At 45.2% G+C, this 14,799-nt stretch overlaps 1 pseudogene across 1 annotated transcript; it reads left to right on the plus strand.

Annotated features, from left to right (window-relative positions):
* Nucleotides 1-11,158: 11,158 nt before the first annotated feature.
* On the plus strand, nucleotides 11,159-14,111 carry LOC147604709 (subtilisin-like protease SBT1.5 pseudogene; annotated as a pseudogene). The gene has a single exon (XR_015265287.1). The product of XR_015265287.1 is annotated as a subtilisin-like protease SBT1.5 pseudogene (transcript).
* Nucleotides 14,112-14,799: the final 688 nt, after the last annotated feature.

Raw genomic sequence — 14,799 nt, forward strand, 5'->3', positions numbered from 1 at the left:
ATATGTGGTTCCCACGATAGCAAATGGTACTGGAAAATTAGTTCCAAAACCTACGCCAACTCTCACATCTATTGAATGGCCAATTCCAGACAATGCTTCAGTGGCCATGGCTTGTTTGCAGATCGAAAGCAAGGTGCAAAATGCTATGAAGTGCACATATGGATCTCACAAAGCAACCATAACCTACTTCATACCTCTACACCTCTTTGTGTACCTGTTCCATACAAGTGACACACATCGTACCCCAACTTTATGGATTGCAAAGGGGGAGAGAGCTCTGACTTGTTTCTTATCACCTGCATGGGATAAAAAAGTTGTTCAACACAATGGAGACACCATCAGGTGCGGAGTAATAGTTGAGAAGGTTGTGATGCGCTACCATATTGCCAAGCAACAGTTGTCCATTGCGTTTCCTTACAGGCGATGGAGGCTTACGAATGGAGAATGGGAGGCGTTAGACTCCGACACAACCTCTACAGAACAAGGTGTGCTACATATATCCATGCAAGGTGGGGATGTAGAAGATGTTGCTCTATGAATGATGACTGGTCCCTTGCCAACTTACGTGACTACTTAGTTCTTCGATTCTCACTGAGTGGTGATTTTGCTTTGATAATCAATGGTAGAGTAGTGCGCAAAAGGCAGGAACGATCTTTTCTTTGTAGAGAAATTACTTTCCCTGGCTGTGTAGCTATCAAATAACCACTGGATATGTAATCTTGAATTGAAGTAAATACAATTTCAATTTTTTTGCCTCACTGTCTTATTAAGGTTTTTCAATTGTCTTGTACAAGTTTTATTTTTTTGTGATAGTGTAAGGTTGGTCACACAAGCATCTGTGGCTTGAGCCACTAGTAAATTAGAAATGACCTTGCGATGGAAGGATACGTTCTTGCTTTCGCATACCATTTTTTAAAAATTTTTTGGTACTTAAAAGTTTTAAAAGTTTTTAAAAATTTTATAACAAGGTCGTCCATTTATAAACGATACTTTACTCATTTTCATCAATTGACAATTATCGTTCTCTCCTAACACTTGCTCTCAATTTTGCACACCTTTCTGTATCACACACTCTCTATTTCTTGCAATCACTCATAGTCATGGCACCTCTACTTGACGCACTTATTGCACAGCTAGGAAAGCTTGAGTTACTTCATAGGGTTGATGAGATTGTCCCTATGTTTGAGGGAGCAATTGATGTGCGTGCAACAATGCATCTACACGCGGATGCTTTTACAGATGTCATTCAGTATATGGATGAACACATCAGCACGTACTCCATCATGTTTGAGGGTGATGAGGGCCTATGGGTTCCAGTTGACCTCATCAAGTACATATTCAGGGAAGACAAGAATTTTAGATTTCGCCTATCAAGGTTTTTAAAATCCCTCACAGAAAAGGACTACAGGAATGAGGAGGAAGACTTACTCTTGGATCTACAAATGGGCAACATCGGCACTTCTTTCCTGAGCTAGGACATGGTTTTGGTCCTTCTGTTACAAGAGGGTGTGGCGAAAGAAAGTGGCAAGGAAAAAGAAAAGGGCAAAGTAAAGCTAATGGAGCAGGTCCAAGAGGCCCATGCTGAGGAAGAGAATGTTACAGAACAATGGGAGGCCTCAATGGCATTGGTGGCTCTACAAGAGAATGTCCCCGAGGAGGTTCCGGACCTAGTTCTAGAGGGCGATGAAGTACTTGAGGAGGTCCTAGACCTTGTTATCATGTCTTTGCATCCAATCATTATTGATGGGAAAGAATTTTTGTTTTTGGATGACATTGCCAAGACACTCGGGTTTCGCGAGGATGAGGCACTGTCTATTATTGCCGTGAATGCTGGGGGTCAAGACAAAGGGAAAGTGAAAATCTCTTTTGAAGATGACAACCTCACAAAAGCGCTTGCATACGATATTGGTAGCAGTTCCTTGGAAGATGTAGTGGCCAAAGCGCTCGTTGAAATAAAGCAAGATGTGCAATTCTATGAGAGCGTAGCTGCCTTTGAACCACACATGCCCTTGGTTGCTAGCGATGCTCAAGACCAAGGAAGCATAAACTTGACAAATGAGCAACTAGTTGCAAGTGACGATGCAACTGAGGTATGTCCTAACTTCTTAGTTGTAAAGCAAATTATTTTTAGTTGTATCATTTCACGCTTCCTAACTTCTATATTGACATGTTGACAGACTGCTTTTGAAGTGGACAAGTTTGCTATGCGCATAGGAGAAACGCGGCCAAAGTTAGAGGGTCGAGATGCATCTCTTTGGCACTACATACCTGCCCTCAGAGCCGACATAGTGCGGGTTTTTCATTTAGACTATTCAGAGATCGCCTATGCCGAGCTCCTAAAATGTAAAGCACTTAGTGCAGTCTTGTCGGAGAACCCCTTAGCCTCGAACATAAATAAATGTATTTTGGTAGCTAGGGAAGCTGCCTTGTATTGCTTTACGGGCAAGCATCCCGGCTCAGTTTTAGGCCATTGTGCCCTTTCTCAGGCTCAAGGAATCAATGAGCCGAGTGATATATTCCAAAGCTTAGGCCAGAAACCAACCTCTAGAACTCTCTCTCCTGAGCTCTTCCAAGAGCTTATTAAAAAGATGTAATGCAAACTTCTCTTCCAAGTTTAATAATTTTTTTTTGTTGTGCATTGTAAGTTGTGATTTTTCCTGGCGTACTTGTGATATACCATTTCAAGCCTCGCAATTTTAAGATTTTGTTCATGTGTTCATAGAAAATATTGTTTAGGATTCATTTTAAATGTGATCGTGATTAAAAAAAGTAATCGAGATTGGGTTAGAGCGGTACGAAAAAATGTTGTATTTATAGATGTATACACACTCACATATATGTATATATATGTACATATATGTATATATATACATATATATATGTGTGTGTGTGTACCTATATATATGTGTGTGTGTGTGTGTGTGTGTGTGTGTACCTATATATATATATAAGATTCTGGGGCTATTGAAAGATATATATATATATATATATATATATATATATATATATATAAGATATATAGGATATATATATATATATATAAGACATAAGATATTATAAGATTTTGGGGCTATTATAAGATATATATAAATATATATAATATCTTATATAAATATATAAGATTTTGGGATTGTTAAGGGCACCTAAAGGGCCTTATGAGCCTCACCAGACCAAAAATATCCAAAAAAAATTTAAAAAAATGCCATGTGTGCTATGGTGCGGAAATCGACATTTTGACCTGGTCAAACTAGCGATTAACGCGCCGTAGCGTACATGGCATTTTTTTTTATTTTTTTGGTCTTGAGGCTCATAAGGCCCTCTATAAGGGTCTCTAGGTGACTTTATAGGCTCTACCTTTTTTGTATATATAAATATATATATTTATGTGTGTGTGTGTACATATATATATATGTGTGTATATGTATATATATTTGTATATGTATATATATATGTGTGTATATATGTATGTGTGTGTATATATATATGTGTGTGTGTATGTGTGTGTGTGTGTTTGTGTGTGTTTTTTCCTGTGTGTATAGTGCTTTTATATTTTTTTAATGAAATGTTCATTGGCATTGAGCATACAAAAAAAAATGGACTCAACAAAGAATGTAACACAACTCAAAAAGCTTTCATTAATGTGTGAAAATGCTACAAAGGAATTTGGGAACATTACAAAATTTTGTAGGGAGAATTACAAAGTGGGTTAGCCTATTGAGGTAGAAGGCTACGCTCTAAACGTAGACGTAGGGCTAGGGACATATCTACAGGCTTCAAAGTGACTCTCTTGGCATGTACCATAGCCAGCACTGAGTCTTCAAAAACAGAACCTACAATATCTTCAGCAGCTTCTTGAAGAGCTTCAAGAGTTGTGCTCTGTATGCGGTCAACCCTGTCAGTAAATTTTTCCATTGTTTCTCTCACCAGTCGAGAGAATGGTGCCTTGGGGATGAGAAGATATGTGCTTTTCTGATATTTCCTAATCTCTCGTAGCGCGACTGTCCCTGGCCTCCATTTTCTCTTCTTCTTTGTAACTGGTGGAGGCGGTGGTGGTCTTTGATTCTCCCACGATGGTCGTTCAGACCTGAACTTCTTTTTCTTTTGTGCACGCTCTTCCTCTTCTTGTTGGTCCCGAAACTTGCCCTCCATTCTTTTGCCACACTTCTTGACTGGACGTCTGGATGTTGTGGCTGCTTGTGGCTGTGCTTGGCTTGCCCTCCTTGCGTCCTCTTTGGGCTGCTGTCTCTTTTGCATTTCTGTCTCCCAAGCCGCCCTCACAAGAGCAAACTCTTTGTCAATGGTATCTTTCATGATGCCATAGGACAAGAGCTCGACCTCCCTTATCTGTAAGATAACCTCTAGTTGTTCTAGGGTGTCGGCCTCAATAACAATCTCCGGTGGTTGCCCTTGACCTTCCTCGGCTTCTTTTCGACGCCGCTCTTCTTCTGCTTCTCTACTAGGCTCTGCTTCTTCAGCTTCCTTCCTGCGTTGCGCTTCTTCGGCCTCCTTCCTGCACTCTTCTTCTCTCATCTCCTTTGCCTCTTGCTCTGTTACTATAGATAGATTTGTCCTTTTTGCTGTAGCAGGTAGTGGGCCGAGTTGATCGAAAAACCGCAAGTCTTGCTCCTGTTCTTCTGGCATGGCCTAGGTATGTACGAGTGCAAGAGATAGTGGGAGGGCAAGAGAGAGTAGAGCACAAAGAAGAAATTGAAATGTGGTGGCTATAAATGAAAAATGACTTAAATATGTCTATAAATATAATTTTTTAAAACTTTTAGAAAATTAAAAAACACAAAAAGATTATAATCAGAGAGTTTAAGCCCATGAGGAACCACACCGACGCTTGGTTGCTACCCACTGCCGTAGTCTCTCCCTAGCATTTGATCTGTTGTATCCTTCAGTTCTTCTTGCATTAACAGTTTCGCCTAAGATTCAAATTACCGCGAGTTTTCTGCCTTTTTTTGCCAACCAGAACGCGATAGAACCAGTTGAACATTTCATGGAGCGCATTACTCTTGACTTTGCCACCACCATGGCGAGTGCCCTTAAAATACACGGCCTTTGCTTGGTAATGTGATTTCTCCATGCCTTGATTGCTCCAAAGTGCTAAAGAGCCATATCTATCGAGAAAGTATGGCCCATGTGCATACAATATATGCTGCATAGAAAATTACAAAAAGTCAACAAACAGTATGAAGAACATACTACAAGGACACAAGAAATATAACATTACCATGTAGTGAGTAATGTGTGTTTCTCCCTATGCCTCGACCATTTCTTCTGTAAATCTACAAGTGGCTTGTTTAAGTGCCTCAATACCATGGTCATCCAGGTGAGGTCGCTCTAGAAGATCGACCATTTTATTACACACCTCCCATACATGTGTACGTTTTAGGCTAAGCCTGGCATCATTTCCTTGATATGTTATAACATCACATATCTTCTTCCAAATTTCAAAGTCAGTGTGGCTATGAGAACCCAAGTAGTTTGATAGCAAGTGTCTTGCCTTTGATCCACCCATGCAAATTTTATTAGGGTTGTCTTGTGTAGGGTTTGATTTTCTGTCCTTTGTCAAGACTTGCTCCAGCATGTAATCCCATAGAGGAAAGTACACCCTCTCTAGTGCACATATTGACTCTTCTCGTCGATCTTCGGGCTCCATGTTCCAGACATAGTTTATGTGGAGCATCAATAGCTTATCCAAAATCCTGAGTCTTGCATGTAATGTGCACACATGCACTTGACATAGTGGAATGTCCAAGATTGGGTTCCAAGCATTGTCCTCCTCGTCACGACTAGGTGGCTTGCTCTGGTCACAACTTAATATGCCATTATGCCATACCTTTGATCCTTTCCTCTGTTCAGCATAAAAAACGATTGCTTTTTTTGCACCCAACTGTTTTTGACTTTTGCCTTTGCTAGGTTGTTTCCCTTTTACTCTTGAGTCTACTACTGTCTTGGAATGACAACAGTAAACACATGAGAATATAGTATTCGCACCTGTTTTACAACCCAACATACACTTTAAGGTTTTTAGATCGCCATTCAACGTTAAAGCAGCCTATTCCGGGAACATCAAGCTTTTGACCATTGACCTGACAAGAGACGACATGTTGAATGCCAGACCGTTCAAAATACCACCTCAAGGTATCATGGTTCTCTTTTGGGAGGACCCATGCTGCTTGCCACCAGATGTTCTTCTCTGATTGAATGCCGTAGTAGTCTTGCTTATGCCCTTGACCCCTATTGTTGCTGTCTTCAGTTGCATCCAACTCTTGGGTCTCTAAAGGCTTTCCTCTAAGTGCTCGGCTCATCAAGGTTAAACTAACACGCTCTAGTCTTTGACCTTTAACCACTTGACATTCATCCACCTTCAAGACAAACACGGCATTTCCACCTGTCTCTTCAAGTGTGAGGCCATAGTACTGAATCATTGCTTTTTGTAGCACTTCCATGTCAATGTAGAGATTGTTATATGCATTGTATTCAAAGGGTTTGATTATTGGCATTGGCATAATATCCTCCACCCACTTGTACCCACCATTAAACATGGATGCAATATCACCATTAGCACACTTCTTTGCCATCTGTAAGCTATAAAGTGTTGGAAGCAAGGATTGCGTAACTCCCTTTGCTCCCAACCCTAAAGTGATTGACCTGTACATTGCTCTGTAACCTTTCTGGCTAATACCTGCTGAGTCACATATATCAAGCATCTCTTTGGGTATGACAATTTCTTTGATTTCCTTCAAGAAATGTTGACGAAGGGTCTCCCACAGCTTATCATTACCAGAACCTGTTATCATTTCCATGATATCCTTCTCCTGAAGGACATGCTGAAGAAGGGAGACATTAACATTGTCCTCAGCGTTGTTACATCCTAGTATAGCTGTTGCACATGCCCTACAATCGCAAGAGTCACCCATGAGAGATGCTTTATTCATTAATTGCTTCTCAAAGTTGCTATAATTCCTACAAAAATTTTTACCTGGTTATTTGTTTATGCCTCTTGCATGCGCCTGCTGTCTTAGAAAGTAACCCAACAGCTTTACGTTTTCTTTGCCTTGCGTGATATCCAATGGGAAGGTGAGTGAAATGGTGAACACGACGCCGAAGATTACGAGTGGAGTGTTGAAGACGAACATAATTATCGGTAAATTGATTTATTGTGCGCACACGATCCGCTAGATTATTCTTCTGCACCTCAAGCTCCTCTGAGAGCTCTTTAATCCTCTGCATCAAACTATTGATCTGCTTAGTCGATGCCGCTTGAAGCTGGTCGAAGGCAAATTGTGTTTGCCTCTTTTCAGCTACCTCATCTAGCCACAACATGTGTAATCTCCTACAATAGCCAAGAAGCCCATTGAAACCATCACCAACAAACTTAAAAAAACTTGTAATGCTTTTGAATGGTGGAGGGGCACCAGATATTGGATCTGGTGGATAAAGATTTCCATCAATCCAAAGATCAATGGCCTTTGCTCCTTGCATTCGAAGCTGATCGTATGAAATATTGGGTGCAACATGCCTACTGCGTAGGGTTGCATATTCTGTCTCCAAATCAACCTGAAGGCGGATCTTAGAAGGCTTATTGGTGATGTCTTGTAGTGCCATCTACAAGAAAGTAGGCTTGTAAGCTTGGGTTGAATAGGAGTGGAAGGAGCAGGATAAGGTATCAAAAAATAATGGGAAAAATGGAGATGAGGGTTGCTTCTCTAGAGCTGCATTGTGGATAGAGAAAGAAGCCAGAAAGAGAGCCAAAGAAACATAGAGAGGGTTGGCAATGGTGAGACGAAAATACAAAGGAGACAATGCATCATGGGAAGCTTCTTTAGTGCAAGCTATGGCTGCTAAGCAATATAGAGAAAGAATACATCATGAAACGGTTCTTCTGTGCAAGTCATGGCTACTACTGTGGGTTTGGAGAGAGAACCAAGTATTGCAGAGAGAATGCTCCTGGTAAGCTTCTTCCTTGCAAGCCATGGCTACTACTGTGGGTTTGGAGAGAGAAGGCTCATTTAGGAGTACAGACCTGCTAGCTATGGAGAGAGGACCAAGTATTGTAGAGAGAATGCTCATGGTAAGCTTCTTCCTTGCAAGCCATGGCTACTACTGTGGGTTTGGAGAGAGAAGGCTCATTTAGGAGTACATATCTGCTAGCTATGGCTTTTCGAGTAGAGAAAGACGCTTTTTTCCATGGAGAAGGAGTGCAGGGCGTTTTAGAGAGAGGATTTAGAGAGAGAAAGAGATCTGGTGCACACACAAAAAAGGGGGGAAGAAAGTGACGAATTTTTGGAATGTTTGGAGTTCGAAAAGATAGAGAAGGCTATGATAATTGACTGACAGCCCATTACAAAGCTTTAAAGTTACCTAGGTGGCCAGATCTAAGAATATCTCCTTTTTTTATTTTTTTTATTTTTGTGAAAAATCAAATATATGCTTTTAGGACTAGGCCTCTAGGCTTGGTCAAAGATGGATTAGCATTTTAAGCATTTCACTAAACGTCCAAATTAAAGGGCCCAAGAAGACTCCATTGAGTTCCTAATGAAAGGGTTGCAGAGGCACAAAGTTGTGTGACTTGGGAAAACACGTTTGAAGAAGGGGACTACTTGGGAGCTCTCGATTGCAGCCTAAGGACCGTGGTGCTGACAGATAGCACTCTGTATGAAGGAGCAAACGGGTATAGCTGGACTCGAACAGGTGGACTTGAGTTGTACAGCTCATGAGTTGAAGGGCTTTGGAAAGCAAGTTTGATGAAGGTGACTACTTGCGAGCGCTCAAGCACAGGACATGGAACCGTAGTGCCGGGCACATAGCACTCTGGGTGAGGGCGTGAACTTGTACAACTGGAATTGGGCAAGTGGACCTAAGTCGTTTGGCTCTCCAGGTCACCAGAAGTTGGAAACAGCTAGATGTGCAAGTGGCAGTGTGCATGCAGTTGGGTGGGGTAGAGTGGCAGCTAGCTCACTAAAGTTCGAAGGCGACTTGGACCAGGTTACCAGAAGATGGAAACAGCTGGATGTGCAAGTGGCAGTGTGCATGCAGTTGGATGGGGTAGAGTGGCAGCTGGCTCACTAAAGTTTGAAGGCAAGTTGGATGTGGAAAGCACTCAGATCTAGCCAAAGGGCAAAGAGGGTGCAAAACAGAAGGTTTGGCCTGAGATGAAGTTCAAGCAGGTAAAACTTGGGACCTAGCCATCCAAGCAGAGCTTGTTGGGATGACGTCTAAGAAGACTGGCTCTTTGTAGTACGGCAAGACACATTCTGAACGTAAAGGTTCAAGGTGATGGTGCAGAGTGAGGAAACGAAGCTAATGTGAAGGTCATCATGGTGTCATGGGGGCCTAAGCAGGACTAAGTGGAGGGACTTTTCGCCTTGGTGAACAGGAACATGTAGATTCTAGCGTAAAGGTCAAGATCGCCTGAACAAGTTTCGGGATAGTTTGGCTGGAGCATGGCAAAGCACGTCTTGGTATCAAGGCAAGCTAGAGCACTCAATTGAGTCAGTTGAACCAAAGCCGAAGAAGTGCAAAGGTTTGAATGCCAAAGGTTCGCGGTGGTTTCACTTGGTGTCAGGTGGGGCCAAAGGCACTTTGTCACAGAGAATCAATGCACTTATGTACCGAACAGGTTGAAGAGCAGGGCATCAAGGTCCACGACAACCAACTGCAGAGTTAGAAGTGGCACAAGATGGGGCTAACCAAGGTGCTGGAGTCAGTGAGGTGGGCAACTCTTGTCCATAAAGATTTTGCACAAAGAGCTCAAGGGGCATCGACGAGCAACAAGGCTCAAGACAACGCTCCAACGAAGAGGAATGTGAAGTTAGATTTGAAGTAAAGATGTTGCAACCAAGTTGGTGTCAACTCGGCAGACAAGTCTCGACTTCCTTGAAGGCTTATGCATTTCGGGCAGCAACACTGCATTGCCTCAAGTAATTACTCTTACTCAGCTCAAACAGGAGCCACGGCGAGACCATGCAATCACCTCGCCAGTATTGTGGGGATTGGGAGACTCTCAAGCAGGGGCTTGAAGTCCGGGCCATGTAGATGAAAAGAAGAAAAATACAAAAATATGCATAGTTTTTCATTTGTAACGAGTTAGACACTGACCTTGTTAATGGCTATAAAGCAGGGTAAAGACCTCCCGCGAGTATTTACTATCTATCATCACTATGCACATAGAGCATTCTATGAGGCGCATGCACTCAACCTTTGGTTTCAAAAGTAATTGACGAGGGTGTCAATTCTATAAAGGGGGGTGTATGTGAGGTGGGATTTCTATCCGAAAGGACTTGGTGCCTTGAGGGTATGCTAGCTCGCCCCGAATAGTTTGCCTCTATATGGGGAGGAGGTGCAAGGAGAGGCAAAGTACGGACCCATGGTAGACACCTTAGAAACGCACTCACGCACCGGGTAGGCACGTTAGGCCTTCCCAGGTGCGGGAGAGGTTCCGTGGGTGCCGAGTGCCTCGGGGGTTGCCCTCCTCGCCTTGACGATGATTGGGCCGAACGTGGAGTCGGGACCGAAAATGGTAGAAAAATGACTGACCGCGGCGAACCGGGGAGTCGTGCCGTGCCGATGGGCCGAGATGACGTGGCCGGGCCAGCGGATCATGGATGGAAGGTAAGACCCGAGACGAGGCCGAGGAGCCGAGCCAGGCACGAACGCAAGTGATCGGTGCGACCTGTAAAGAAAACGCGCGAGATGCGCACAACGGTCCAATGGAGCTGTTACATGAAGCATGGATTGTGGAAGGTCGCGTGCGACAAAGGCGTCGCGGCACCATTTCTGTCGGTCTCATGACAAGGACTAAGGAGGTGGTCTCAGGTAGACCGGCTACCGGCTACGGAGTGCGGTTTTCTCAAATTTTCTCTCATTTCAGTTTCGAGTGCGTACAGGGCAGTTAATAAGCGCAGAAGCTGAACGATGACGCGTAATGAGTGAATGTGGGCCCTGGAAGCGGATGATGGTGATTGTGCAAAATGTGCGGCCATTACCATCATATCTCTATAACCTCAAGATAATATTGTTTTGCAAATTTCAAAGGGTACAAAATACAATCCAGGCGTATGTATGTACATGTAGACTATACAGTCACAGCCACAGGGCACACGTACTCTCAAATCAGCCCGCAAACACATGAATAATGATTACCTACCAACTCATCATCCCCCATCTATTCACACACGGTCACACCCTCCAAGCCTCCACCACCCCCACCGCATTCGCTGCAGCTCACATTCTTTCTCCGTCAATTCGCTGCCGTCAGCGTCAAGCGGCCGTTACCGTCTGCTTGGGTGGCTTGCTGTTTCCTTCTCTTTTTCACGGGCTCGCTACTGGTTGCTTTTTAATCCGTTAGCTCAACCATCTTCACGAGTTCTTTTCTTTGTATCATTTGTCTTCTGATGAGGCACACACCCATTTCTGCTTTGCTTTTCCACATGCCTTTTCCTCAAGCGGTTCTGGCCAGTGGCCTTCCTGCATCCTGCATTTAAAGGGTGAACCCCAGTAAGCCTCACGAGGGTTCGTTGCTGTGGGGTCTGTGTTATCTTTGCGACGAGTCTGTGCTCTCACAATACCATGGTCTAAAACCTGTGCAAAGCACACGAAGTTTGTGATTCCATCATGGCCTCCACCACTACTCTTCTTGTGTATCTTTGGGTTCTTTCATGCATTATGGTAGTTGCCTCTACTATTCCAAGATTGGAGAAAACATACATAGTAAGCACGGAACACGCAGCAATGCCCTCTGCTTTCGCAAGCCGTGACTTCTGGTACTCTTCCATGATTGCTTCCACAAAGGGAGCGAAGATAGAGAGCGTGCAAAAGAGCAGCCAAATGATTCATGTGTATGAGAGGGTTTTCCATGGATTTTCAGCTAAGCTGACTGAAGAAGAGGCTATGGCATTCGAATCAATGCCGGGAGTGTTGGGCATTTTCCCGGACAAGGCAAGGCAGCTGCACACAACAAGGACGCCGGAGTTTCTGGGGCTGGATTCAAAATGGGGGCTTTGGCCCAGATCGGATTTTGGGTCCGACGTGATAGTGGGGGTGCTGGATACCGGAATATGGCCGGAAAGCAAGAGCTTCAGCGATGCCAAGATAGGTCCGGTGCCCAAGAGGTGGAAGGGAGCTTGCGAGGCGGGAATCGACTTCAATGCGACCCTCTGCAACAGGAAGCTGGTGGGGGCAAGGTATTTTGTCAGAGGTTACGAAGCAATGAGTGGACCTCTCAACGAAACCCTGGAGGCCCGTTCACCCCGCGACACTGATGGTCATGGTACCCACACCGCCTCCACAGCTGCCGGACGTTATGTCTTCCGGGCCAGCATGCTGGGCTACGCCGCCGGAATGGCCAGAGGTGTCGCGCCCAAAGCCCGCGTCGCCGCCTACAAAGTCTGTTGGGCGTCTGGATGCTTCGACTCCGACATCCTCTCCGCTTTCGACAGCGCTGTCGTAGACGGTGTCGATGTAATTTCTGTCTCTGTTGGTGGCGGCGTCGTCCCTTACTATATGGATAGCATCTCCATCGGGGCTTTCGGTGCAATGTCGCACGGCGTTTTCGTCTCTGCTTCCGGCGGTAACCAAGGCCCCGCTCAGCTCACGGTCACCAATGTCTCGCCCTGGATTGCCACCATTGGCGCAAGCACCCTCGACAGAAACTTCCCCGCCGACGTCAAGCTCGGTGACGGTAGAATTATTCCTGGCGTCTCTCTCTTCAGCGGACATCACCTCGCTAATGGCTACCTGCCTCTGGCCGACTCCGCCTCGTTGGGTGTCAATGGCAGCGATACCTTCAGCACTAGCCTCTGCATGGAGGGGTCTCTCGACCCGCAGCTTGTGAAAGGCAAGATCGTTGTCTGCAGCCGAGGCAATAATCCCCGCGTCGCGAAAGGCGACGTTGTCCGCAGGGCTGGCGGCGCCGGGATGATTCTGGCAAATTCTGCAATTGACGGAGAGGGTCTTGTCTCCGACGCCCACGTCCTTCCGGCAACTGCCGTCGGGTACGCTAGCGGTGTCGTCATCCGCAGCTACCTCACCGCCGCCCGCCATCCCGTCGCCACCATAATTTTTCACGGCACGGTCCTCAACATAAAGCCGGCGCCGATTCTGGCTTCATTCTCTTCACGCGGGCCCAACCCACAGGCGCCGGGAATTCTGAAGCCCGACCTGATCGCCCCGGGCGTCAACATCCTTGCCGCTTGGACGGGCACAGTAGGTCCGTCCGGCCTCGCCACCGATCATAGGTCTGTCGAGTTCAACATAATTTCCGGCACTTCAATGGCCTGTCCGCATGTCTCTGGCGTCGGTGCCCTCCTCCGGAGCAACCACCCCAACTGGTCGCCGGCGGCAATCCGCTCCGCCCTGATGACAACCGCCTACACGGTGGACAACCGCGGTCACACCATTGCAGACGAGGCAAGCTCCAACGTCTCTACTCCGTTCGATGTCGGCGCCGGCCACGTCAACCCGCAGAAAGCAATGGACCCCGGCCTCGTGTACGACATCAGCGTCCAAGACTACGTGGATTTCCTCTGCTCGCTTAACTACAGCGAGCGCGCCATCCACGTCATCACTCGCAGCCGACCTGCTTGCTCCACGTCAGCCTCCACCAGCTCCGCAGATCTCAACTACCCTTCTTTCTCAGCCGCGTTCGATCAGAGTGGCCGCGCCGTGAAATTTGTGGCCACATTCCGCCGAATCCTCACCAATGTAGGAGCCCCCCAATCTCGCTACAATGCCACCGTGGTGTCGCCTCCTGGGGTCAATATTTATGTTCGCCCGGCCACTCTGGCGTTCACGTCCGTCAATCAGAGGCTCTCGTTCACACTCTTCGTGTCAGCCCGGCGTATCCGCCTTCTTCCCGGTGACTCCGACACTGTCTTTGGCTCGATAGCTTGGAAAGACGCCACCCATCTTGTGCAAAGCCCTGTCGCCATCACCCGGCAACAACCTTACTAGCTAGTCTTGTCATACGTGGCGAAATGGATTAGCCACACGTGGCAGAATGATATACCGTAAACTATCCCGATAATGAAATTTCAAGGGTTCGCAACTTACGGGTGTGAAATGGATTTTAACGATGCTTATAAATCTCGGTCGTTTAGGATCCATTTTTGCTATGGTTAGTGTAAGATCTTAGTGTTTTTTTAATTGCTCTTCTTCATTTGAGTATTGATGGTATCTCAGTGATTTTAACGATGCTTATAAATCTTGGTCTTTTAGATCATTTTTGAGGTGGTTGACTTAGCACTTAGTCCTATCGTTTGAAACCCAAAATTCACTTGAGGTGGCTTGCTTTTCAAACCTCTTTTTTGAGCTGGCCTTCATCACATTCCTCCACACAATGACTTCGTGCAAGAAAACACACTTGTGAAGCAAGAATCTTCACAATAAAAAAAGCATCGAATTGCAAAAAAAGTCGAGAGTAAAAGCAATGTTGATGTCTACAAACCTTTTTTACAAATAGATGGTTGTCCATCAGCTCATGTGCTTCGGATAAGGAGCTATGATGGTGATCTAGATAGTCTTTGGATAAAGGATGTCTTTCTTATAAGAGTGCGAGAACACAAAAAACTTGATGATGATGCAAAACTAATCTTTAGATAGTACCCAAGGTAAGTATAAATGTAGGTTAGACATGTCGGCTAACTCACTACTTTTGCTCCAAAATGACCAACGAACCATATCATTTGATGTAGATCAGATCAAGCTATTGCAGGTCCATCTTGAGGTTGTGTGGATCCATAAATGGGTCTCGCAACTAAAGAGTAGTGTATCCTCAGTTTGCTGTGTCCAACG

This window comes from Cibotium barometz, chromosome 61 (genome assembly GCF_041138505.1).
Source record: "Cibotium barometz isolate CiBa-2024 chromosome 61, ASM4113850v1, whole genome shotgun sequence".
NCBI classification, from domain to species: domain Eukaryota; kingdom Viridiplantae; phylum Streptophyta; class Polypodiopsida; order Cyatheales; family Cibotiaceae; genus Cibotium; species Cibotium barometz.